The following is a 25138-nucleotide window of genomic DNA, read 5'->3' as shown; positions in this document are numbered from 1 at the left end:
TGAGAACAAATTGCTGGAAGCTCTGCCACCGTCAAATTTGACTTTACACTGCTTGCACCAGGGTGGCTACTTGAATCTCCTTTCGTTTCAGTTCTCTTATTAAAAAAATAAGAATCACAGCAGTGTTTGACTTATATGACTGCTGTAAGGACTAGGTGAATTAACATATGCAAAACTCTTAAAACAATGCCTGCTACACAATAGGCACTCATAAGTGTCAGTTGTTGCTGTCGTTATCATCACTGTCTCGATGCACAACACATAGTTAAAAGCATGGGCTTTGAGAGTAAATAGTCCTTAAATTTCTGGTTCTGTCCTTTATTAGTTCCTTGATTTGGGCATGATCTCTGAGTCTCAGTTCCCTCATCTCAAAAGTGGGGATATCATTAACTACCTAAGAGCATCATCAAGAGGATTGAAGAAGATAATGTGTGGAAAACCACACCTGGCACAGAGTAATCAGTAATTTTTAAAAATCAGGTAGAAAAAAATTCTTTGCAAATATTTTAATTGATCTTCACAAATATATGTACTTTTACTTTGGTGGTGGGGAAAATGGAATGGATTGGACACACCTAGATACTGAATTTAATTTCCTTATAATTTACTTCAGATAGCTCACATTCAGACTTTTATGGGGTTTTAAAAATTTTAATTTTAAACAAGCATTCATGGACTTGTCAAACAACTGGATTAAGAAAATCCGCCCCCTAAAAAGAAAATTCCCTTCTTTGCTAACGACTTTGTCTATGGTTGACATAACAGCCTCTTCAAAGCAACAACATTATCATCATCTGATTTGGTGAGTAGAAGAATGTTGAAGAGAAAAGATATTAGCATTAAAAGGAATAACCCGGAAGAAGGAGAGAAGAATTGGCTTTGTAAGTCCCTGTAAGAGTCTACCATTTCCTTGGCAGGTGGGAGGGGCAGAGTTATAATCCTATCCATCTTTGTTACAAACACACACTAATTTATATCCACTGACTACAATGACAATGAATGATAATTGAAGTATCTTTCTATTGTAGCGAGGATTACATTGCAGGAGAAAAGGAACAAGACTTAGGAGTCAGGCAGAGCTGACCTCAAGGTTTAGCTTCCCCAGTGGCAAATTTGGCCACTTTGGGCAAGTTCTTCAATCTGTCTGAGGCTTGGTTTTCTTATGGATAAAATGCAGACAACACCACCTACCTTTTTGGGAGCCTTTTGCGAGGCTTAAATGAGATGCTGGGTGAAAACCAGTAAGTCAGTCTAGCGCCTGTTGCAGAAGAGGTTTTAATATATCATTGTTGCTGTCTACCTTTTTCTTACTAGACTGTAGGCTCCTTGAGGACAGGAAACCCTTTAAAAACATAAGCAGAACCAGCTCTTAGCATAGGGTCTGGTCGTTAGAATGTACTGAATGAAGATGTATTGAACGAAGCAAGACATGGTTACCCCGAATGGAAAAGTAAAACAACGAAAGTGCACAGAAGGCTTGACTTGTTTCAGTGAAAATAACTGAGGGAAACAGGCATTGAAAAATTGAACTGATGTTCTGGGGAGCAGATTTAAGTAAAAAGTAAATCCAAGACAGCATTTTCCTCACACGACGTCTTTAGAAGGGAAGGACAAGCTGAGAGAAAGGTTGTCACAGTGATCACTATGCTACCTGAGGGGATTATAAATGGCACCTTCAAATGTGGCTATTTCTATATATCACTTATATTTACTTCCTTTGTAGACAGATGGTAATGACCTAGGTCCATGATTTCTGTGAGCTTCGTCTGATTTCTTCTTTAATCACAGGAGCTTTTATATAATGCTCAGATCTTCTGATTCCTCTCTGCCCCTCCCACATTCTCTCTTTCCTACATTGGGGGAGTGTCTCCACCTTGGGGACTCATGAGGTTTTATGCCTTAATCCAGTGACACTGATCCTAAAGAGGCAGGCTTTATGTATTTGTCCTACCCTAGGTCCCTGTCTACAACACTCCTCAGATATGGAATAACCTGGAAACTTGCAGCACCAATTTTGGCTCCCCATATTTTTTACCTTTCATTTAGCCTTGAATCATAGCTGGAAGGAACATTACAAAACCTACCGGATCATCCCCTTTACATTTTGAAAGTTAGAGTGCAGGGGATCACTTTATAGGAAAAGCTTACTAGGACCAGGATCTGAGAAACACTGTCCCAGTGGGGGTGAAAGGACATAAACAACATTGACAGCATATTCTAAGCGGGAGATGGAGTGAGAATTCCCACTGGGTCCTGTCAGTCTGTACCACGAACACCACGGCTACAACAGCACCAACTGCTATTTTCTTTTGCTGGGAGCAGCTTTGAGAGAGACTTGCTATTCAAAGCCCTGATGAACTAAATTAGAGGTTAATGCCACCCACAATAGTAGACTCATTTAAGTATCAAGTGATTGCTTCAACTTCAACAAAAAGGTTCTTAGAGAGAAAAGAAAATAGACACAAACACGAGAAAAGATGAGATTCCCGATAATTTTAGTGAGAAGGCATTCAGTGGGGGAAAGAAATTAACAGACTGTATCCTAAAGAGAAATAAGCAAAAATTGGAGCTTGTAAGTTCAATACTAGGGACATTTTAATTGAGGCATAGCCAGACACTCGAGTGAAATAAAGATGCTGGAATTGATCAATTATCTAAGGAGAATAACGCTGTTTACGATAATTAGAAAAATGGCTCCAAAAATGAGATAATTCTCAGTGAGAAATTATTTTTATTCATGCAGGGCTTACTTAGTAAAACTCTCCTAAAAAACAGAAACCTGCAGCTGAGTTCATTTTATAGCATTATATTTGGGTACATTTACTCGGCAAGTCTTACAATTATACCCTGGAATGAATCTTACCTGCAAAGACAGATAAAGAGGACTAAATTCAGGCCGCCTTTAGATTTGCGTATACAACGTTGGGTAAAAGAAGAAAGAACTGGAAAGGTCTTAACAAACGGTGCCCATCACTTGCGGCCAAACCTGAGCTATAAATTGCAGCAGCTTGACCATTCTGTAACCCGAACTCTGTTTTCGTGTTGCTGATTAAGATCTATCCACTTGGCCTCTTTTTAAAAGACTTGCGCACATTTGAACACATCGTTGAGACTCCAAACTGGACTTGGGTGCCACATTCTATTTTGGGTAACCACAAAGGTGTTGGAAATTTCAGGTAGTAACAAACACCACTACCTGCAGACTGAAGAACATGAGCGGATGAATACCTGATTCCCGGGTTTCAGGGCACACCCAGGCTGCAGGCGCCAATTATTCTTTGGGGTGTTTGGCTTACAAATCTAGACCAGGTTACGTGTCTTTGTTCTGATGATTTTATTCTTCCAGTTAACATAATATTGCTTTATTTTTTTATTCTTCAAAAATCAGCTTACATTCCTTTTTTTTTTTTTTTTTGAGGAAGATTGGCCCTGAGCTAACATCCGTGCCCATCTTCCTTTACTTTATATGTGGAACGCCTACCACAGCATGGTAACAACACTTAACCACTGCGCCACCAGGCCGGCACCCCTCTTAAGTTCCATTTTTAAAGCTTACTCTTTGCTGCTTTGACATGATCGTTAGGTACTTTCACTATTCAAAGGAAATGGTACTGCCTTTCTTTTGCTCCTAACCATCTCCGTGGACCGCTCCTTCTATTCACCGTAGCTCATCTTATCCGGATTTGAATTAAATACAAGAACACTCGGAGCCTTCAAGTTTCATGCAGAAATTATTCAAAATAAAGTCATCATTATTTTGTTATTTGTCAAAATATAATTTATCAAATCAGTTATAAGTTGCATTTATAATTATAATTTATAAATATTAAATTATATAAATATATCATATTAAGCATATAGTATATATTAATTACATAAGATACATTTATAAATAATTTATTATATAATAAATCATATAATTTATCAAATAGACGAATAACTTTATTCTACAAACTCATCTCTATTTTTATTTTTAAAATGATAAATTTGCGTGGTGCTTTCAGAATACGTTAGTTTCTTACAACAGAATCACTTAAGAGGGACACCATAACATTTAAATCATCTTGATCTTTAATGCCCTATTTCATGAAACTCCTTTGGAAGTATTAAAGAATTCTTGAAAACATACAAGGTAATGAATGGTTAAGTAACTTGGCTACTATTTTTGCTTCTCGATCATCTTCTCACTGTCTTAGTACATTTGGAACTAACATAGTACGTTTGGAAGCAAGTTATGAACTTGACGTTTCTTCCTACACATATAAATACATATAAAGTCTTGCACTGTTTCCAGATCAGAGTGAGCAGTTCCTCGGGGGCTGTGTTTGCCATTTCTGTTTCAATGAGAAACAGTCTACCTACTGTGATTGAACCGTTGATGAATGGTCCTTGCTCATTTCTAAGCTGATGAAATGGCTCTCGTTTCACCGTCTACAAGGAGGTAGATTTGGGGTCTTATTTCTTATCTCCACTCAATGCTTCAGTGGTTTTGTGAACTTTATTCTGAGAGGAACAAGCATTGGGGTAAGATATAAAACACGAAAACAATGAAATAAGTAAATCAGTCTATTAACACCTGCCGATTAGTGTCCACACTCACACACAAAGATGCATTTAAACTAAAACAGGCCCTATTCTCACTTACATGATAATCACTATGGCTCTACAAGTAAAGTAAGCGTATCTTGGTCATTTCATCTGTTGGATACGTGCTAATGGCTTTGCCCAAATTGATAAGGACTCTAAACTTCAGGAATTATTACAAGATACCTGAGTAGCTGAATGACTCTAACATTGCAATTGTTTCTACCTCCAAAGAGCCAAGAAATCTAGGCACTCATATTTGACTGCATTTATTTGCATAGCCAGTCGCACTTCCGGATGGTCTCTTCATGTAAAAGACGTTTTAACATTTTAACATCAAGAATGTTCCCTTCTTATTCTTACAGTAGTCCCTTGGGCTGGTAGAGAGTATCTCTCATTTCACAGATAAGTACTCTAAAATATATTTATCACTTAACAACTGACTTTATTAATTTAGGGCACCACTCAAGATTCCCTGCTTACATTTCCCTGAGATGAGCCACTTTCGTAACTCAGCACTAACTCTGTATCATTGAAATTGCTTTCCTTTTCCACGTCACATAAATGGGAAGAAGAGCTGATTTGGGCACTTGGTTATAAATATTCCATAATGTCTGTCCTCTGAAAAATTTGAACGTTGAGTTGAAAACCAAGAATATCGGGGAAAAGTCATAAAAGATATCAATGTGCTTTTAAGAGCATAGCAATGTGCGTCTTGTAATGGTGCTTATTAAAACGGCATTTTTCCTGAACAACTTTAAAGGTTTTTCTAAGTACTAATTCTGAAAAGTACGCTAATTTTCCATACAACTTTAAAACTACATCTGTTTAAATTAGAATGAGTATACTTTTGCCAGTGCCACATTTTATTATCATCCAATGGTATGCATAAATTCACCACCCACGTAAGAATAAAATTTAGGACATGCATTTATGAATTCAGTGAATGTTTAAGAAAAAACTTTTCCACATTTCGTATGATCATGTGTTTTGTTTGTACAGGCTCATATATTCATAAGTTGGGCAATTCAGCCTCATACACAAAGTATAAATAGACTTTGAGAGTATAAGCTTTGTGAGGGCAAGGACTTCTGTTTGGTTCGTATAGTACAGTGCTTAACTCATAGGAAAAGCTTACTTCGTGCCAATGAAAAGTGAATGATGGAAGCATGGATGAACAAAATCAGGCAAGGTCACGTAACGTCTGTTGAATAGTGAACGCTTCGAGAATGATCTTTTGAATTTTTTTCCCTTATTTTTCTTATTTTAAATGCCTTGGGTGATCTCTTTCACCTCGTGTGTTAGGACTTCTCTGTGAAATGGAATTTCTCGTAAACGTTAGTGCTCATACTTCCTATCTATCATGCAAGGTACTCTCTTAAAAATGTGAAGAAAATAAGATCGTTTTCCCCCAAAAGTACACACTCTCAGAGTGGCCACTTTCTTCTTTAGATCAGGGCTACAGTTAACAAAGGGAAATTGTTCGACGCCTACATAGCCACAAGACTCTTAATTCTTTTTGAACTCCAAATGAACTGTATTTAGTTCCAAAGTAGAACTAATCATTCTTAACCCAGAGGTAAAACCATGCCTGCCAGTTACCAGGCCCACTGGCACTGAGCACAGAAAGTCAAGTTGGCAGTAATCCGTTTTCCAGTGGTACATCTAAAAAACCTCTCAAATTAAAGTGGAGACAAATTATAAAAATAAAAGGGAATTGATAAAATATTTATATCCAGGGATTTGTTTGTTTGTTTTGTTTTTAATTTCTATTGCTTAGCACTATAGCATCATAATCAGATGTGTAAAGACAATTGGTGCCACGCAATCTTCCTTTGGTCCTCATCTATATGCAACTTATTTTGAAATTTTTGTAGCTTTAAGTAGATTTAGGAAATATGGACAAGCAAAAAGAAGAAAAGAAAAATCATCCACAATCTCATCACAAAGAATAATAATTACTGACCTTCTAGATGTTTTTTTTCTCCCCCAGCTCCTTTTATTGTGCTACCTCTGCTCTCTGAGAATAAAGAAACCTCGTGTACTCTTATAAATAAATGTTTCCATAGAGCCTACAAACAAAAATGCAGAGAGAACGATAAAATGAGAAGTATAACATTTTCTTTTGGCTGATCTGAAGTTGCCACAAATAGGCAGCTTAGAAAAATGTTAGAGTTCAGGGTTTGGAATCTGGCCGACTCAAGTATGGATCTTTACCTTCCCCACATGTGACCCTGTACGCCTTGTTCAACCTCTCAGAGCCTGTTTCCTCTTCCGTAAAATGAGAATAATACCCTCATCAGAGTGTTTTTGTGAATAGTCAATGAGAGGTATTTAAAGAATTTGGCAAGCTGCCTGACACAGTACGCATTCAATGAATGGTAGCTATTATTATTATTTATAAGAATACTTACTGTTATTTTACATTCCTAACTAACTTTTCAGATCACAAAGCTCAGCGCCACGTGACAAGAAGATTAAATTTAGTTCAGCCCAAGAAAAACATAATTAAGCAGGTAAATCTATTGGAAAAAGATCAGATAATGCATTCTTATGCGAGTACTTTAGGATTGTAAGATTAATTAAAATTCTTCCCTATTAGCATAGCTAATGGCAGGATGGCTAGTCTTTGGAATTCGAATCTTTAAAAATAATGGTCTCCCCCATTCCATCCTAACAGCGTGTTGGCAGTTAATACTCTGCATAATTTGGAACCACAAGATTAGTTTGCCTTCCTGTGATATAATTCAGTCAAGACTAGAAGGTACAGAAGTGTGTTGTCAGATCCTCTTAGAAGTTTCTTTGAGTTTTCAGTTAAACATCAAGTTTAAGAATGACATGATCATTGAAAGTCTGGTGGGTTTTATATGAAGAAGATCTAAACATTTATCTATCTATTGTGGAAATTCATTTTTATTTATTTTATGTAGTTTTTTTTGTCTGGGCCCAGTGAAGCTTTTAAGATGTCAAGACCTCTGGGGGATCTTCATTTCTCTTTCATCACAGGAGGTTTTTATTTACAGCATAGTTGTCATTAATTGAGAGTCGGTTAAGTGCTAGGTACTGTCCCGTGTACTTTGTATGAATTATTTCATATAGTAGAACACACGGTCCTATGATCTAGGCATAATATCCTCATTTTTCAGGGACCAAACACGCGGTTGACAGATATTAAATCACACGCCAGTGATCACGCCTCCAGGGAGGCCAGGCCCACGACTGGACCTTACTCTATGGTTCCCTGCTGACTCCTGCCCCATCTGCTCCCTCTTTTCCTGCAAAATTGGAGGGACTTTCACGCAGAATTGGAGGAAGCCTGTCTTTGACAAGGCACGCACAAAGGGAAAATCAGTTATGGGATATCAAAATGTTAGAAAAAAATACGATTATTTACTGACTTGTAAAACTAAGCAACCAAGAAAAAATAACATGAAATTGTTTACTAAACACAAGTGGCACTTCAAAGTATAATATGGATTTTTATGATAACGCTGTAAAGAAATGACATTAGGCTCGAGGGATAGTGCAAGTTAAGGAGAACGGAGAGACAGACGGCGGAGGAGGAAGGACAAACTGGAATGGAACAAGGAGGTGTGGGGTGTGCATTGACATTGACGACTGTCTGGGGCCATCTTGGTGCTATTCAATGAAGCAGATCCCTAGTTTCATATGTAATGTACTACAAGGAAGGTCTGAAATTGATGATTACATTTGCATTTTTAAGATAGGGAGTTCCATTCACAGAAAGGCGTAAATACGAAAATGCAAATAATACAGCTTTGAGCGCTGGCCTGGATCTAGAGCCGCAGATGCCCAGCTCACATAGAAGGAATTCTAGATTATGCTCCATCGGTCCCACACTTCTTCCCCATCCTCTGAGGACGCTCATTTTTGACTTCCATGTCAGGATGCTCTCTTATCACGGCAAGGGGTAGGGAAAGAGGGTTTTCCAGAAGATAGAATGATAACGAGTAGCTGCCAGATCCTTTCCAGGTTGGGGACCCCATGAGCCCCCTCGACATGATGCAAGATTCTGGGTGATGATGTTCTGGCACGATTGAGGTCCTGACTGTGTGGGGTACATGGCAAGGGTACAGTAGGACTCATGCCTCCCAAGCACCCCTGCCTGGGTAGAAGAGGCTTTCAACTCCAGCCAGAAAGAATGGCTGCCAGTAGTGATAACCCACAGTAGTTCAAAATCATTAATCATCCTGTTAAATAAATTGCATTTAATTCATAAAAGGCAATATGCTCATATATAATGCATAAAAATGCAAGTTGTGTGCAGAGTTGGATCATGAGCCTGTGACCCGAGCATTTGCACCTGACCCTGTTCTCAGAAGGGCCAGGTACTGCATTTAATACTCTTTGGTTCTCATCTTGAAATTGTTAATAATTTTTGAACAAGAAGAATTGCATTTTCATCTTGCACTGCACTCAGAATAGTATATAGCAGTTCCTGGTTGTATAAAAATTCAACACAGATAATCAAAGTCTTCCAAAATTTCTGAGACTCCAATCTCACATCCCACATCCTTAAAAGATAATGGATCAGGGCCAGCCTGGTGGCATAATGGTTGCGTTTTTGCACTCTGCTTCAGCACCCAAAGGTTCACGAGTTCAGATCCCAGGCATGGACCTACACACTGCTCATCAAGCCATGCTGTGGCAGTGTCCCACAGACGAAAAACAGAGGAAGGTTGGCACAGACATTAGCTCAGCAACAATCTTCCTCAAGCAAACAGGAAGGTTGGCAATAGATGTTAGCTCAGAGCCAATCTTCCTCATAAAAAAAAAAGATAAAGGATCAAGGTCGGGGCAGTTATGTCAATTCCCTCCTCTCTCCTGCCACTGCATAAGCTCTCTTTACTGCCCCCTGTTACTCCCCACTGCCCCTGTGTAAGCTCTCTTTCATTTATACCTTTAGAGAAGACTCTTATTCTGGTCATTCTCAAATAGACATTCCCGCACAGCTCTGAAAGTCTGGAGCTGTGCTTCCAATATGGCAGCCACTACAAGTGACTACTGAGTGCTTGAACTGTGGCTAGCCTGAATTGACTCGTCTTGTAAACGTAAAATACACACTACAGATCCAAAAAGAAAAAGAATGTAAAATAAGTGAATAGCATTTTTATATTGATTACTTATTAAGATCAGAATATTTTGAATATATTGGGTTACATAAAATATATTATAAAAATTGACGTCAAATAATAATCTACAGCTGAAATTTCACAATATTATAAACTATCATAACCTCAATGAAAGAAAAATTGATGTCATCTTTCTTTTGACCTTTCTTGATGTGGCTACTAAAAAATTTAAAGTTTTATATGTGGTTTGAATTTGCAGCTCAAATTATATTTCTGTTGGTCCAGACTCCTTTTTTTAAAACCATGCTTTGAACTACGCCACCTAGGTGGTTTACTCGCATCTCCATCTCAAAACGTCTCGAAGCAATTTCACTTTCTCCATCAAGTATGCTTTTCCAAGAGAGAAACCTGGTAATCAAACTTTACCCCTGCCCCTGTCTCCAAATGAACACTAAGTACTATTGATTCCATCTCCGTCATTTCTCTTGATTCCAGCACTTTCTCTCCAGACCTGTTGTCCTGTCCTAGCTGAGCCTTTCAACCTTTCTTCCTGTAATATGTGCTATCTTCCCATGTGAATCCCTGAATTTCTTCTCATCCCACCTCAATTGTATTCTTACCCAGAGTAGATGTTTTATAACAGAAATCTTATTATTTCATTTTCCTGCTTGAACTCTTTCAATGCCTTCTCATCCAACTGAGTGTGACACAATTACACCACAATCTGGCTCTAGCCTGCTGGCCAATTTTCCTTTCTATCTCTGCATATCGGGCACCCCACATTCCAACCACCCAGAACGACTCTCAGTCCTTAGAACATGTCCTTCTCGCCTCTGTGATTTAGCACATACTGTTCCTCGTTCACAGTGGGCTGAGCATGTTCCGAGGCGAACCCCACATCTTCTTTCCCCCGAACATTTCCTCAGTGACGCCTCACGAACTCCTCCACAAAGTAGCTTCCGTGCATGTCATACATCTCTTGTCAAGGCAAGACCACACTGCCTGAGAATCGCCTATTCTTAAGACTGTTTAGCAGTCACAGTTTCTGATGCATTTCAAACACTTAGAAGAGTGACTGATACATGGGACTCCTGACTGAATGAATCCCTCTCTCTTCTCCCTGTCGCATCACTTTAGTTCATGCCTGTTTTTCTCTTGTCTAAGCTACAGAAACTGTCTCTCTATAACCATTTCTTGCTCTCTTCATTTGATTGGATATGCTGTTACCAGTTATATCTATTTTACACACAAACATAAGCATTACTTTTCCCCACTTAAAGAAACTCCAATGGTTCTCTTTTCTTCTAAGGAATTAGTCCAAACTACTTAGCATGAGGCTGATCCTGACGCTGATGATAAAAAAGAGGCTACCATTCCTTCCGTGCTTCTGACGTGTCGGGTGCTATTCCAATCACTTACAATAATCTCATTTAATCCTAACAATAATCCTCAGAGGTGAGTGCTTTATCTTTGCTCTACAGGAAGCAAAACAGAGGTTTAGAGGGCCCTGCTCCCGAACACTCAGTTAACATCACAGAGCTGGAAATGGAATCCAAGTTCTTGTGACTGCAGAGCCGGTGGGCTCACCCCACACCAAGCCCCATTCTCCCTATTGTTCCTACATTCCAGACCCACCAACCCACCTCCAGTGTTCTTTCCTGCCTCATTCACTTGCACACGGTGTTCTTTCAGTCTACAACCTCCGCCTTTGCCTTGCACACTCCTGAGATCTCCCAGGCGGATCATTCACGCCCTCTTCTGAGGCTTGCTCACCTGTCTTGGTACCTGGGATGCTGTGTGGTCATTACCTTCCCCTAGCTCATCTCTGAAGACCGTGAGCCATCCTCAAGAGCCAAGATTCCGACTAGTCACCATTGAACTCGAGAATCCGAGGTGTGGAGCACCTCCCTCTCTAACTCACTTACATTAAAATGATTGATAACAATACTTGCTAACACTTCGTGAGCATTTTCTACATGCCAGACCCTGCTCTACACAGTTAACACAAAAAATCCATTTAATCCTCACAAAAGTCTTTGAGAAAATTTATCTTTCTGATTCTTATTTATTTTTCCCAAGAAAACTAAATTAGTCGTTATTTATAACTTCAATAGAAAAAAAACCTTCTGTTCAATACCAAATTCCATAAAATAACTAAAGTTGGCTTAATATGCCGGTGGTTGCTAATTTGTATCATTTCTTCCTGACATTCACTACATTTAGACCAGTAAAATCTCATCTTTTTTTTAAACAAAGAAATAAAAAATTCATTATTTGTTTTTAAAACTCTTGTGTGCAGATAAATGCAGAAACACTCGGGGAGGTGGATTAAGCATTTTGACCTAAGTGCACTTAGTAACTATGTTCAATGGCTTAAAAAAAAAAACAACCAAGTATGTTTTGAAATGTAGATCTTTTTCTGCAGAGTGGCTAATATAATATTTTAGTAATTATAATTTTAATGAATTAAACATGTAATCAGAAAAATGGCTTTAATAGGGGAATAACATAATATTAATAGAGGTAACATAGTCTCAAGCTGCATACAACCATCAATCCATTCCTGTCTTGAATTAGACTACATCTGAGGTCATTTGTTCCATATTTTGCCTCACTTCTTCCTGATAGCTAGAAAAGTATTTCCAACTGCCTGTTAGGCACCTTTACCTAGAGGTTGCCAACAAATATGTCGTCTTACATGTCCAAACGTCTTCTCTCTCATGTAAAAAAACAAGTAAAATAGGTCTTCTTCATTACCATTTTGGTTAATAGCATCCCCATCTACCCAGTTACCCAATTCCCCTGGAATTCCATATCTTTTTTTTGGTTGAGGAAGATTGTCCCTGAGCTAACATCTGTTGCCAATCTTCCTCTTTTTCCTTGAGGTAGATTGTCACTGAGTTAACATCTGTGGCAATCTTCCTCCATTTTGTATATGGGATACCACCACAGCACAGCCTGACGAGTGGTATGCACAACCACGCCCGGGATGCAAACCCGTGAACCCCTGGCCACTGAAGCAGAGTGCTCGATCCAAACCACTATGCCTCTGGGCCAGCCCCAGGAATTCCCCATCTTTTAACACCCTAAATTGATCAATTACTAGATGAGCATTATGGAGTCCCTCTAAGATTCATGAGTCTTAGATTTCACACCCCTTTCAGAGGTAACTAGGATCTAACAGAAGAGTGACAGTAGCAGTGTCCCTTCGAAACACACATGTGCATGGCTTCAGAAGTCTTTAGAGGATCAGAATAAGTAACTGGAGCCCTGGTTAAGAGGATACTCTAACTATAAATTTCTAATCCATGAACAATTAAAAACAATAGTGGCTGACATTTATGGAACCCTTCTCCATGTGAGGCGCTGTGCTATATACAATATATGTGTAATATCTTTAACGCGCGGCTCTATGCTTATGCTTATTTTGGAAGAGGAAATCACAACCTAGGGAAGTTTGCACACTGGTCTACTTCACTGCAGGCAGGTCGCAGAGCCAGGACTCCCACCTAGCGATGCATGAGTCTGAAATCCATGCTTGTACACACCTGCCCCCAGCCTATGATGCACCACTTCCTATTTAAAAGACTGTTTTAGAGAAATCTCGCCTGCATCAGACATTCAATGTCATAGTAATTTATATTAATAATTTTGTAAATGTGCCTTTAGACATTTAGAGCCCGGACACAAAGGAATGTGAGACAGTGTTCCTCCTGACATGCCCTCACTCCTGACACGCCCTCACTCCTGACACTGGCTCCGGCTCCACAGGCTTTTCTTTCATCTTTTGTGCCTCCTTGTTGATTCTCCACCGTGCGCAGAACAAGGTTCCTACTCCACCTCACATGCATCTCTGGACCTTACTCATAGCTCGTGTGCCAAGGCCTCCCATTGGGAACTCCCTCAACCTTGCTTCTAGCTCTCAAGAGTTGATCCCATGTACTCAGTTTCCCTGGTGCTCCCGTGGTCCCAGTCTCCACTCCCTTTGAGGCTGGGCTATCCCTTGTCCTCGGGTCTTATCTCTCTTTGCTGCCCTCTCTGGGGTCTTGCTCCTGGAGTAGCCCCAATTCCTCTAGCACTTTCCTTCTCTCCTGCTAGTGCTTTCTCCATGGCTATAAACAGGCTAAGCTCTTTGCCGACACCAACAAATTTCTCCATTTCCCTTCCTCCCTCCTCTTTTCTTTCTACTGTCTCAGCTAGAGTCTTTTCCTTTTATCTCTTAGTTGTACCTCTTGCTTTTACATCCTTAAAAACATACTCACTTCTGAATCTTTTGATGTACTTTTATCCACACACTGGAATGAAGTGCTTTTCAAAGTCAGCAACTAACTCATAAAATAAAATCCGATGGGCCTTTCACTGAGCCTCAGTTTCTTCTTTTCTCATGTAAAATGGTGATGACAGTATATACCTCACAGGGTTGTGCACATTAAACAATTTATGTGAAAACAGTGAAGGGTGCTAAATAAATGTTAGTTGAATAAAACAATTCTCGATGCCTACAAAGCTCGTTTTTCCAAGCTATTGCCAAAATCCCACCTCATTTTTTTTTTTTTGAGGAAGATTAGCCCTGAGCTAACTACTGCCAGTCCTCCTCTTTTTGCTGAGGAAGCCTGGCCCTGAGCTAACATCCATGCCCATTTTCCTCTACTTTATATGTGGGACACCTGCCACAGCATGGCGTGCCAAGCGGTGCCATGTCCTCACCCTGGATCCGAACTGGCGAACCCCGGGCCGCCGACAAGCGGAACGTGTGAACTTAACTGCTGCGCCACCAGGCCAGCCCAAAAATCCCACCTCATTTGAGACCTAATTCAAATATCATTTTCACTAAGTCATCTCCCCTGATTCTCTAGGAAACCTCCCTACCCTGAGCCAGTTAATACTTTATCTTCTAGGACTTTATCTCTTGAGACAATTAAAGAGTTTCTACGTCTACATTGAATGAAAGTTACTTCTATGCACGTCTTTTTGAAGGAATAAAATAAATGCATTCATTATATTTGCCTTATAGCACTTTATTACTTTCCATCTTCAATTATAGTAATTAGCAGTCCTGTCATCGCTTTCACTAAACTGCAAACTCTTTTAATGGCTTTCTGTCTCATTTCTTTATCTTTTTATTCATGATAAACACATAGTAGGTCCTTGATGGGTATGCAGTAAATGAATAGATGAGTCATAGGAAAACTTGAAAGTCATTTTTAAATATACAATCACAACTTTGACTTCCATACTTGGGTCTGGTCTCTCCTTAAGTTGTGTCCAGGACTTAGTATTATTCACATTCTCTGCTTTCCATGTCAAAGCCTTCTTTCCCATTTCAGATAAAATTGGAAAGGATGTGATCAGCTAACTCATACTAACATGACAACAATTGAAACAACAATCTTCAAAAGTCTGGAAAGAGGAGAGTTAGAGACTTGTCAGGGTATGGTCAAGCCCATCTACGGGAAAGGGTGAACCCAGATATTCCAGTCTACTTGGCCATTATGAAATCATGGTACTGTGTTTGTTCGGCCAAAATAGTTAGTTTGATGATAGGTTTAAAGTAATTTGTCACCTGGCATTACACTTGCCAGATGAAATTCTGATTTTATTTCCCAAAAGAACACAGTGACCAAATAATAATCCGACCTTTCGGGAAGTGACATTTTTCAATGTCAAGACACAAGGGCCCATTCTGTTTTGTTGGCCAGGTAAAATACTCTCACTCTCTGAGATGCCTTAGATAGAGTTCGTACAGATTTCTCAAAAACCCTTTACTTCTGGCTGGAAATCAGAACATGTGAATTTCGCATCACTACTATTCCTAATTTCTACTGAACTCAAAAGCTCTTTTGGTTGAATGACTCTATCCAATAACAAATACATGGAGGACCAGGGTCCTTCTAAGCCCTAGTCACTAAGCTCCCCTTCTCTCCTCCTCCCATGCCTTATATGGACCATGGAAACCCAACACCTCTTCTCACAGGCTGGGTTAGAAGTGGAATGCAAAAAATGACTGAGGAATCTGGGAAAGACACAGTTCATGAATGGAACATTCCCCAAGAAACTTAATTTGATGATCATAATTTTTAGTTCTTGACAGTTGCGAAGCCAAACATCAGTGCCAAAAAGCAAGGGCCAGAGCTCTGAGGGCATGTTTTCCCAATTCATTCCAAAGGAAGCAAAAGTTTAGGGTTCAAAAGGATTATGATGGCTTCATACACCACATCATAAAATATAGATCAAGTAAATTATTTTACCAGAGAGCTGTCAATATGAGGCACTGAAAAGACATTTGTGATTCGGGGTCAAAGGAAGGTATTTTTCAAGCTAAACTAGCTTATTTATGGCTTTGATTGTCATTTGCTTTTATTTATAAAGTGAGGGTGATGAACTCCTCTCTGCTGCCAATACATCTAAAAACTAATTTAATATATATTAAAAACATGTGCACTCCAGAAGGAAGGCTTTTTTTTTTAATTCAAGAAAAAAGTCAAATTAATTATAGAAATCAATCAGTTATGTTAGTCTTATAAAATTAAATCTATGGGTAGCAAGGAAGTCAGTGATATAATCAGCTTTCAGACCACATATCATAAAAAGTCAAGTTTCTAAGTAAAGTCAGTATTAAAGAATTCAGGATATATTACCAGTCATCTGAATTACTGACCTAAGAAAGCCCTTTTCCCAAAACAGATGTATTTCCAACAAATGAATAATAGTTTCTGGTAAAGGACACAATTAGGCTTTCCCACATTTTTATTGTTTTCTTGATGGTCAGAGATAACTAACATATAGTTAAGTTGTTTAGGAGATTAAATTCTGAGGGAAAAGTCCATAGTGGTTTAAATGAGCCAGATCATTTTGTGTCATGACTTCCTCTTGAGGAAGTTTGATGACTTACTTAAAAAAGATTACTCTGACATTGAACCTAGTGTTTGACTCGAAAAGTATTCTAACCAAAAACAAACAAACAAAAAACTACAACAAAACAAAACAAATATTTAAGGATATGTGGACTGAATTAATTTTCTCATGATGGTTACAGGGAATCATAGTTTATATTACTTTGATTCCCTCCCTTTTCCTTGGTGTAACTTCTTTTCTTTCTCTCTTTTTTTTAAAAGATTGGCCCTGAGCTAACATCGGTGCCAATCTTCCTCTATTTTGTATATAGGACACCAACACAGCATGGCTTCATGAGCAGTGCTAGGTCTGTGCCCAGGATTGGAACCAGTGAAAACCTGGGCCACTGAGGCGTGAACTTAACCACTCAGCCACCTGGCAGCCCTCTCTTTATTTCTTGACATTTGATACAACAACCTACTTGGGCTAATCCTCCAGCCATCCCTCATTTACGCTTGGCCATACCCATGACAAGACGATGAGGGTAACAAATAAAACACTATTGCTCTCCCATCAAGTTCACTTCCATGTGGAAAGATTAGATACATAGGAAAACTTCATCAAAATGAGATAAAAAAATAATATAATGTACAAAACGGCATGAAAGCATCTAAGAAGCAGCAACTGAATGTGTTGTTCATTAAATCCCTCTTTGGGAAATAATTTAAGATCACATGCAATACTTCTGGAAAATTCCAGTTAAAATGTCCTTAAAGTTTTGAGATTTCCCAGATCCTTCACTAAAAATTAACATATGTAAAGCTCTTGGGATAGTAGCTAGCAAAGGGTAAGTTCTATATAATTTGTTATTATTATCCATATATTTTGGATTGAAGAAATTGAACATTTTTTTTCTGTAGTTTATTGAAACCTAATCATTCAGGTTTTTATTGTTTTCCTGTGTTTAATCAGAGTAAATATTTTGATTGACCATGTAAGGTCTTCCTCTTCTTATGGTTTTTATGATCTCCCAGACGAATACCTTTTTCAATCCTGAATTCTCTGTTTTAACTATCTTCTAAAGCCTTAAAACAAGGATCTTAATTTTTTAAACTTTAAGTTTAAACTTTTCTCTCTTATACTTATTTAAAAAGGAAAAATTTAACTTTTTAGTGTTGATCATTTTGCTTGATGAATGTAACTGTCACCAGAGGCTTTAAGAAAGTTAACAGTGGCAATACATTTTTCTTGGTGTCTGAATTATTCACTAAACAATGTGTTATATTTGAGCTTCACCTAAGCTTCTGGTTATAGTCCTGTTTTATAATATTGTTTGAATTTAGTGCTTCTCACCAGGAAGACTATATTTTGTTTGTAAAAATAAAAGAACTTTCTAAAGTTTTCATCCTTTTTTTCTTCTCTTTTATGATTTCCAAAAAATCATAAAAACTTGCAAATTAACATTTTATCTCTAAATTCAAGCACCATCTTCTAATCAGTGTGTTAGCATTAGCATGATTCTGGGGGAAAAACTGATTACTGTGAGCCATTCATTCATTCAACAAATACCGACTTTAATATATTGACCTGTTTGCTACCTGCCTACAACGTTCCAGCTGCTGTTCTAAAGCAAGCTGAGTTTCCCCCGTAACTTTCATTCTGCCCAAGCAGCCTATAACTTTTCCTGTCCTATCGCCCCTCACCACCCTGGGGACCTCCCTTTACATAAACTGGTTCAAGCCGGTACTCGAGGTACATGGAACACAAGTTTTTTTCTCACTGTTCCAGAACAACTAAATGGTTATAAAGTTTTTATCCTCACCACTAGTAACGCTATCCTACAAATTTCCAAATCTAGATATTGAGAGGATAAAATACATAGTATTTACTATACTGCAATTAAATATCTGACAGATTAAGTGTACTCGTTTCAGAGGGTGCTCAAACTGCGCACCAGAGGACACAGTTAACACAAGAACAGCGGAAGTTGTTAGTATCCAATCTCTTTTCCTTTGTTAACTTTAGCACAGAGAATTGAAATCGTTAGGAGTGAGGCATCTTGATAATCCACAAAATAGCTCACTTTGAAGCAACCAAGTGTTGCTTTCTTAAACTTTTCCGTGAATACTGTAACACTTATAAAGTGTTAAGATCTGGTATTAATACAACCCAAAGAGGAAGAAGTAGCTGACTTGTCAATATATGGAAGATGATTCTCCACATGGTCAAAAGGTTAAGCATATTTCTCTCTATTGACAAGGCTGCTGTCTCTACACATGGTCACCTGCTTAGAGAACCAAAGGTCTCTGAAGAAGTTAACTACCCCTGACTAGAAGAAGGTACAGTGACTTCAGCTCTTTAGAAGAGGACAGAATGGACATTTATCATAATACATTTTCTCCCACATGGCCAGTAATCCTTTAGAATTTCTCTTTTGCATATATTTTTTCTGTGCATTTAAAAAGCTTACCATTCTTCACACCACTCCCTGCTTGTACTCTCAGATTTTTACAAGTGCTGCAGCTCTTGGTTAGAAGGTTATTTTTGCTATAGCTTTTGGAGTCCTTATGGCTGATTGTAAAACTGCATTAGTCTCTAAAGGATGCTGAATCGAGTAGAACATCAGACAATTTGGAGCCTGAAAGGTTTATGCTGCCCCTTACATTCAGCCTTTCCTGAAAAAATGTACTAGGAAATCTTTAAAGAAGAATTATTTCTACTCTCATTGGACTAACTCTCCTACTTAAAGCAGAGGATACATTCACTATAAGAAAGTATTTTTGATATGCAATTTACATCAACTATTGAGAAAACATCTCAAAGGTAAGCTAGAAGAAATGATTTTCTAGGTTAAATAAAAAACCAAAAATTTAAAAAGTAAGCAATAGTACAAAGAAAAAAAACAAAATTTCACTGCAATTTTCATATAATATTTTTTATTAAAAAATAAATTTTCCAGAGCCAGCCCGTGGCCAAGTGGTCAAGTTCGCTCACTGCACTTCAGCAGGCCACGGTTTCTCTGGTTCGGATCCTAGCCAAGGACATGGCACTGCTCATCAGGCCATGCTGTGGTGGCGTCTCACATAGCACAACCGGAGGCACTCACAACTAGAATATACAACTATGTACTGGCGGGCTTTGGGGAGAAGAAGAAGAAGAAGAAGAAAAAAAAGATTGGCAACAGTTGTTATCTCAGGTGCCAATCTTTAAAAATAAATAAATAAATAAAAATAAATTTTCCTCAAATTATAATATAGATCAAAAAAGAAATTAGGAAATATAATGAGAAAAATTACTAGATTATTTTTTTCTTGAGGTAGGAAAATTTTCTTTGCAAGTGAGACCTTTGGTTAGATTCAAGAAACGTGAAACTTTCTGGATCTTTTGCTCAAATAATACTTTTCAAAGGTGCAGAATTAATGCCGGATCTCTGCATACTTGACTTGTAATGGGAAGAGAAAACCACTGTCTTTTGGACCAAAATTTCTATTGGTTAAATAGGGCATTTCGGTTTTGAAGACTACGGGACAGTAAAGTACAATATGGTACTATGTGAATATGTCAGGTTGTTAAAATTCACAATAAAAACCTGTCTTTTCTGGGTCTGTGTTATGTATTCAAATAAGATCCACTTAATTGAGCTTAAGCTGGAATGAGAGTTCTTATTTGTCAATATTTAGAACTCAATAGTTACAGAGGTGTTTCTTCATAGCTAAATGTATATGTCAACTTTTTCAGAAATGATGTAGATAAAGAGATTTTGAAACTCTCCATAAAATTCTTTGCAGTGATAGTTTAGAATTTAATAGACATCCATAATTAAATCAATAGTTTGCGGAACTTTTAGAAAATTCTCTCATACAATTACATATTACAATACTTCACTATAAAATGCAATGCACTCATTTCATTTGAATATCAAATATGGAATACATAATTTAGGGCTTCAAAATATTATAACTTACTTAAAATACAAGTACTAAAAATGATGCAGAAATAATATGGAATCATGTTTCCTGAATTCTAATTATTATATACAACTTAAAATAATTGATTAAACATGATTAGTCTTTAAGATGAATAGAACTCTTTTCAACTTTAGCTGTTAGTTAATTAGCACACTATACATTCAAATCAGCTGGAAGATAGCCAAAATAAACCTTTAAAGGACAGCATGATAATTAAGAGTTGCTATTTATCTTATTTTTATTATACAATTCAATGCTGGAATATAATGTGAAAATGTCTAGAAATGTGCATTTAAGTGAGTTTCTAATATTTTGCTTTCTAATTCCAAACATTTGGATATTTGAAACTTCCTATCTTCGCTACTCTATGTACCGAAATTCATACAGGATTAATTACAACTTTTGCTTTCAACATGGATTTCTTGGAGACAAAGGATTATATATTTATTACATCTGAGTAAAATTCCTGATACATTCTTGTTTTTTGATTACAGCATTGTGACAATTTTTCCACAAAAAAGCTGTAAAAATTTAGGCTTATTTAAAAAAATAATAACCGTGCCATTTAATACAGAAAAAGGGTGGGAATTCTCTGTAACCAAAAGTATGTCTGTATCAAGAGAGAGACTCACAGAATATTCTCTCCCTCATCCAGGAACTCAAGTATAGGGAAACAAAATGTACATATGATTATCCATAATCTTTCTGGTTTATTTAGGAAAATGAAAAGAAATTCTACAATTGTAGACTTTATTTCAATTATTTGGTCTTTTTTCAGTTCATGACCTCTACTTTCTTCCGGCTTCAGTATGAAAAACAATTCCATAAGTACCTTTGTTAATAATTGCCACTAATTATCATCAATTCAACATTAATTTTAAATGGCCTGATTTTACAGCAAACTTCTATTAGGAATACTAACTCTACTTAATTTCCCCTGAAAATTTTATAACAGCTGTAAATAAAAAAACAGCATCTTCAAAATTCTAAAGCTTTGAAGCTGTTTTTGTTTGAAACTTATATGTTACAAAATTTTCCCTCAGAAAATTCTGATCGATTATAGGACATTTACAGCTTTCATCAAAGGATGATCGTGAAGCCATATTTTCATATCAGAGACATTAAAGCCTCATTGTTGTTTTGAGTTTCTTTGATAAAAGGCAATATAATAGATAATAAGACTTCTGTTTTGAGATCAAGCCTATATTTACAGTAACCAATAGGAAAATAGTGAAGTCTGAGGTTACTAGCACAAGGTCTGAATGCCAAGTTCTAGACACTGGACAAAGTACATTCAGAAACAGTAAGACTCTGGAAGCCTCTGAGCAGAGACAGATGCAATATGGTGCAGGAGACAGGACTACAGACCTAAGATCCCGATGAGGAAGTGTCTAGGGAGACATCCTACCTGTTTTTTGAAGAATGCATGACAGGTGGCTGCCGCTGGGGGAGAGTTGAAGAAAAAGTCTACACAAAGGGGCTGGCTTTGCAAAAGTTATATAGTTATAGTGCATTTGGAAAATTACAAAGTATGTGACATCGCTGGCGGGTATTTGGAAGTGGCAGAAAATAAGGGTATGTAAATAGACAAAAAACAAAATTGCTTTCCTGCTGCAGGCCTCTTCGCTGTGTTAATTCTAAGAATTTTGCAGGGCGAAGCTTTGAAGGGGATTAAATCGGGGAGAGCTACTTTTCATTCCGCTGTAACAGAATCGCTTCCTTGGCTGATATTTTTATCTATAGAATTTGACTCACGACTAAGTCTGTTCATTTAGCTTTCCTTTGAAAGTTAACCATAAGTGAAGTACAATGCTATCGCTTCACCATTTTATCTTTTACAACGTCTCACATGCTCGAATAGGTATATTCCTATTTCTTCTTATCAGTAAACACACCAGCACGATTCTCTAGATTGAGATGAATTAGTCTATCTACATCTTTATAACTTGAGTATTGGTGACATTTAGGAGAGAAGTTTTGAAAAATATTCTCCCTATGCTTTATAATTCTCTTATCTGAGGGCACATTGACATTGCTGTATCTGTGAAACGGAATGCACGTTCCTATGTAGCCATGAAAATTACATTATACCTAAAATTAAAAGGTCACTCTCATGTCATCCATATTTTGGGTAAAAATGTAGCAAATAAAAATATATTTCTTAGCAGTAGATCTCAGATACGATTTATCTTACATTTCATGGTATTTCACCTTAGTAGAGGGTTTCATTCAAAGTTTTCAACAAAAAATCTTTCATTAAAGATTTTCCGTAGCATTGTAAATATCTGAGGTTTCTGATAGACCACCAATAGAACTAACTTAGGTAAAGCTGAAATTTTGCTGAAACAGAATTTAATCATGGTTTGGTCCTTTCCTTACGAGGGATCTTGATTTGACTGCCCAATTTCAATTCTCAGTAACAGCTTTGTTCCTAAGAGACTATAAATCAAAGAAATACTCACTAAGGGGCAATTTCTACCACAATTCAAAGTCTGTGCTATTATCACAAAGCAATCACAGCAAACATCCTCTGCAAATATTAGCGTACATTTGTAGGAGGTGTTTTTGGTTTCGCTCTCTCTAAAACTTCTCTGCTTGTGAGAAAAATTGTGCAATAAAAGAAGTTTTCGCACCACACACTCTGGCTGTGCTTGAACTTAATGTGAAGATTCACTTCCTTTCTTTCCCCTGCATTCCGAGCTGGGGGAGCACAATGGGGGTGTTGTGCTCTGGGCTAGCGTGGCATGCATGATACTTGGAAAAGATGTGTGAACCGCTTCCAGTACATACACTATTTGCTTTACAACTACCCCAAACGAAATCAAACAGCACTCCAAGACTCTGAGTTCAGAAGCAGCAAGTGCAAGATCCACCAGCTGTTATGACCTACATAGGGAACGGAATTTCTTAATTTACGTGTATACCTGGTATGTTAAGAGTTAAACAAATCATTTATGAGACTTCAAAATAAACGCTTCACAATTTTCAAGGTGCTGATTTTCCATGCAATTCTCTTAATACATGTCAAAGTGCGGTTAATAAAAGAATCCATTGTTTGTAAGGGAGAAAGGTTGTTGCTTACGAACACTGTCCAGAACGACAAGCCACCATGGTCTGTTAAAATGGTACATATTTATTTTAAACCCTAAGGCATATTAGCAATGTTTTTAATCATACAATTTCTAGAACCTAAACTCACTGAAACATCTCTATGTCTGTCTCTGACACTATTTTGTGGAAATGTGTGTGTGAGCGTCTGTGTCTGCGTGCTTCCTTGGTAAATCCAGATCACACGTGAATATAAATCTTTTAGGGTAAGTTTTGCTCCAAGTTATTGTTATGCTGTGCTTTAAAAAGGCATAAAAGCTTACCTCTGTCAGTCAAGTGGATACACAGGGACCTCCTTTCCAGCCCCGGCCTCAGCGTGCAGGCAGATGCTCTCTGAGCCAACAATCTGTTAACAGGAAGCAGGTAAACCCGAGAGCGTCCGCCTGCGTTACAGTCCAGTGCCCATCCGAGCACACACCTGCTTCTTCAGACCTGCCGCTCATAAGCCACAGCCACGCACAAGCCCGGTGTTCGCAGACGCTACCACCCTCCTTCTGGGTCACTATTTTTCGAGGAAGCTGCTAGAGAGCCGCCGAGATAATATTGCAGGGAAAGCTTGCCTTCCCAAGACAAAAACCTTTTCTGCGGTCTGATGGCAGATATGCAGCATTATCACTCTGCATTCCACTTTCTCAGATCAGCTCGTAGGCACAGCCGTCAACAGCTTGGCCAAATGGCAGCTCGCAGGCATGCGTGGCTGTAATAATTGTGTACTACCATGCCCATTACTTCTCCCTCCTCTGAAGAGATTTTTAAAAAATGCTTCTTCCAGGGTAAAGCTCAGCAGAATATGCCACACTGTTTTCCATAAGTAAAATGGCTGGTCCTCCCAGCCCTGCTGCAGACAGCTCATTGGGTTCCACTGGCTTTTCGTAGTCATAGCAACAACCAACAGACAGACTTAGACAGCAAGCATGGCTGACCATGTGCAGCGCGCCGACACAGCTTGTTAATTTCTTTTCATCAAACTCATCATTTCTTGAGGAGGCCAGCTTCTGTTATCTTTCTAAATATTTCACCGATACTACAAGTGCTCTGAGATTTCAGCTTTCAAGAGGAACTTTGTTTTATGCGCCTGTACTGCATGTGAATTTGAGAAAGGGAAGCCCCTCTCGATAGATAGATTCGGTTCTATCCAGGTTAATAACATGCAAATCACTGTGTAGACACTAATTGGAACCATTGTCAAAACAGGTTGTACCTTCCTGTCATAGAGTGAACATAAAGGGGATTGGCAAATGTAGGCAGTTAAACTTTTTGTTTTCAAATTATAATCTCGTAGCCACTAAACTGAAACAAAGCCCTTATAGGTGGCCAAAATAACAACCCAATTAGACAGGATATTTTAATAAGATGTTACCTATGGACTCCATTTATCTAACTATTTTAATCTACTTTTTGTGTCCTACACAATTTAAAATAGAATTTTTAAAATTCCTATTGTTTTCTAATGCAGAAAATGACTCTTTAGTTCAATTATAATTTATTTGTAATTTAAAAATTCTTAAAGAAAATCTAAACCGGGCCAGCCCCATGGCCTAGTGGTTAACT

At 38.0% G+C, this 25138-nt stretch overlaps 1 protein-coding gene across 7 annotated transcripts in view; it reads right to left on the bottom strand.

The window, feature by feature from the left end:
• SORBS2 (sorbin and SH3 domain containing 2) overlaps nt 1-24414 on the bottom strand; it is a 207377-nt gene extending 182963 nt beyond the window's left edge. For 5 of the 7 annotated variants that reach the window (XM_070499882.1, XM_014855789.3, XM_014855796.3 and 2 more), the window contains exon 1: nt 23851-24411. The gene's annotated coding sequence lies outside the window, so the exon portion shown is untranslated. Of the gene's footprint in view, nt 1-6550; nt 6657-23850 lie in introns of all 7 variants that reach the window. The other 2 variants (XM_070499883.1, XM_070499873.1) reach the window with 2 other exon arrangements.
• Nucleotides 24415-25138: the final 724 nt, after the last annotated feature.

Source organism: Equus asinus, chromosome 27, assembly GCF_041296235.1.
Source record: "Equus asinus isolate D_3611 breed Donkey chromosome 27, EquAss-T2T_v2, whole genome shotgun sequence".
In the NCBI taxonomy this organism is placed as follows: domain Eukaryota; kingdom Metazoa; phylum Chordata; class Mammalia; order Perissodactyla; family Equidae; genus Equus; species Equus asinus.
This window is presented reverse-complemented; position numbering and strand designations above follow the sequence as displayed.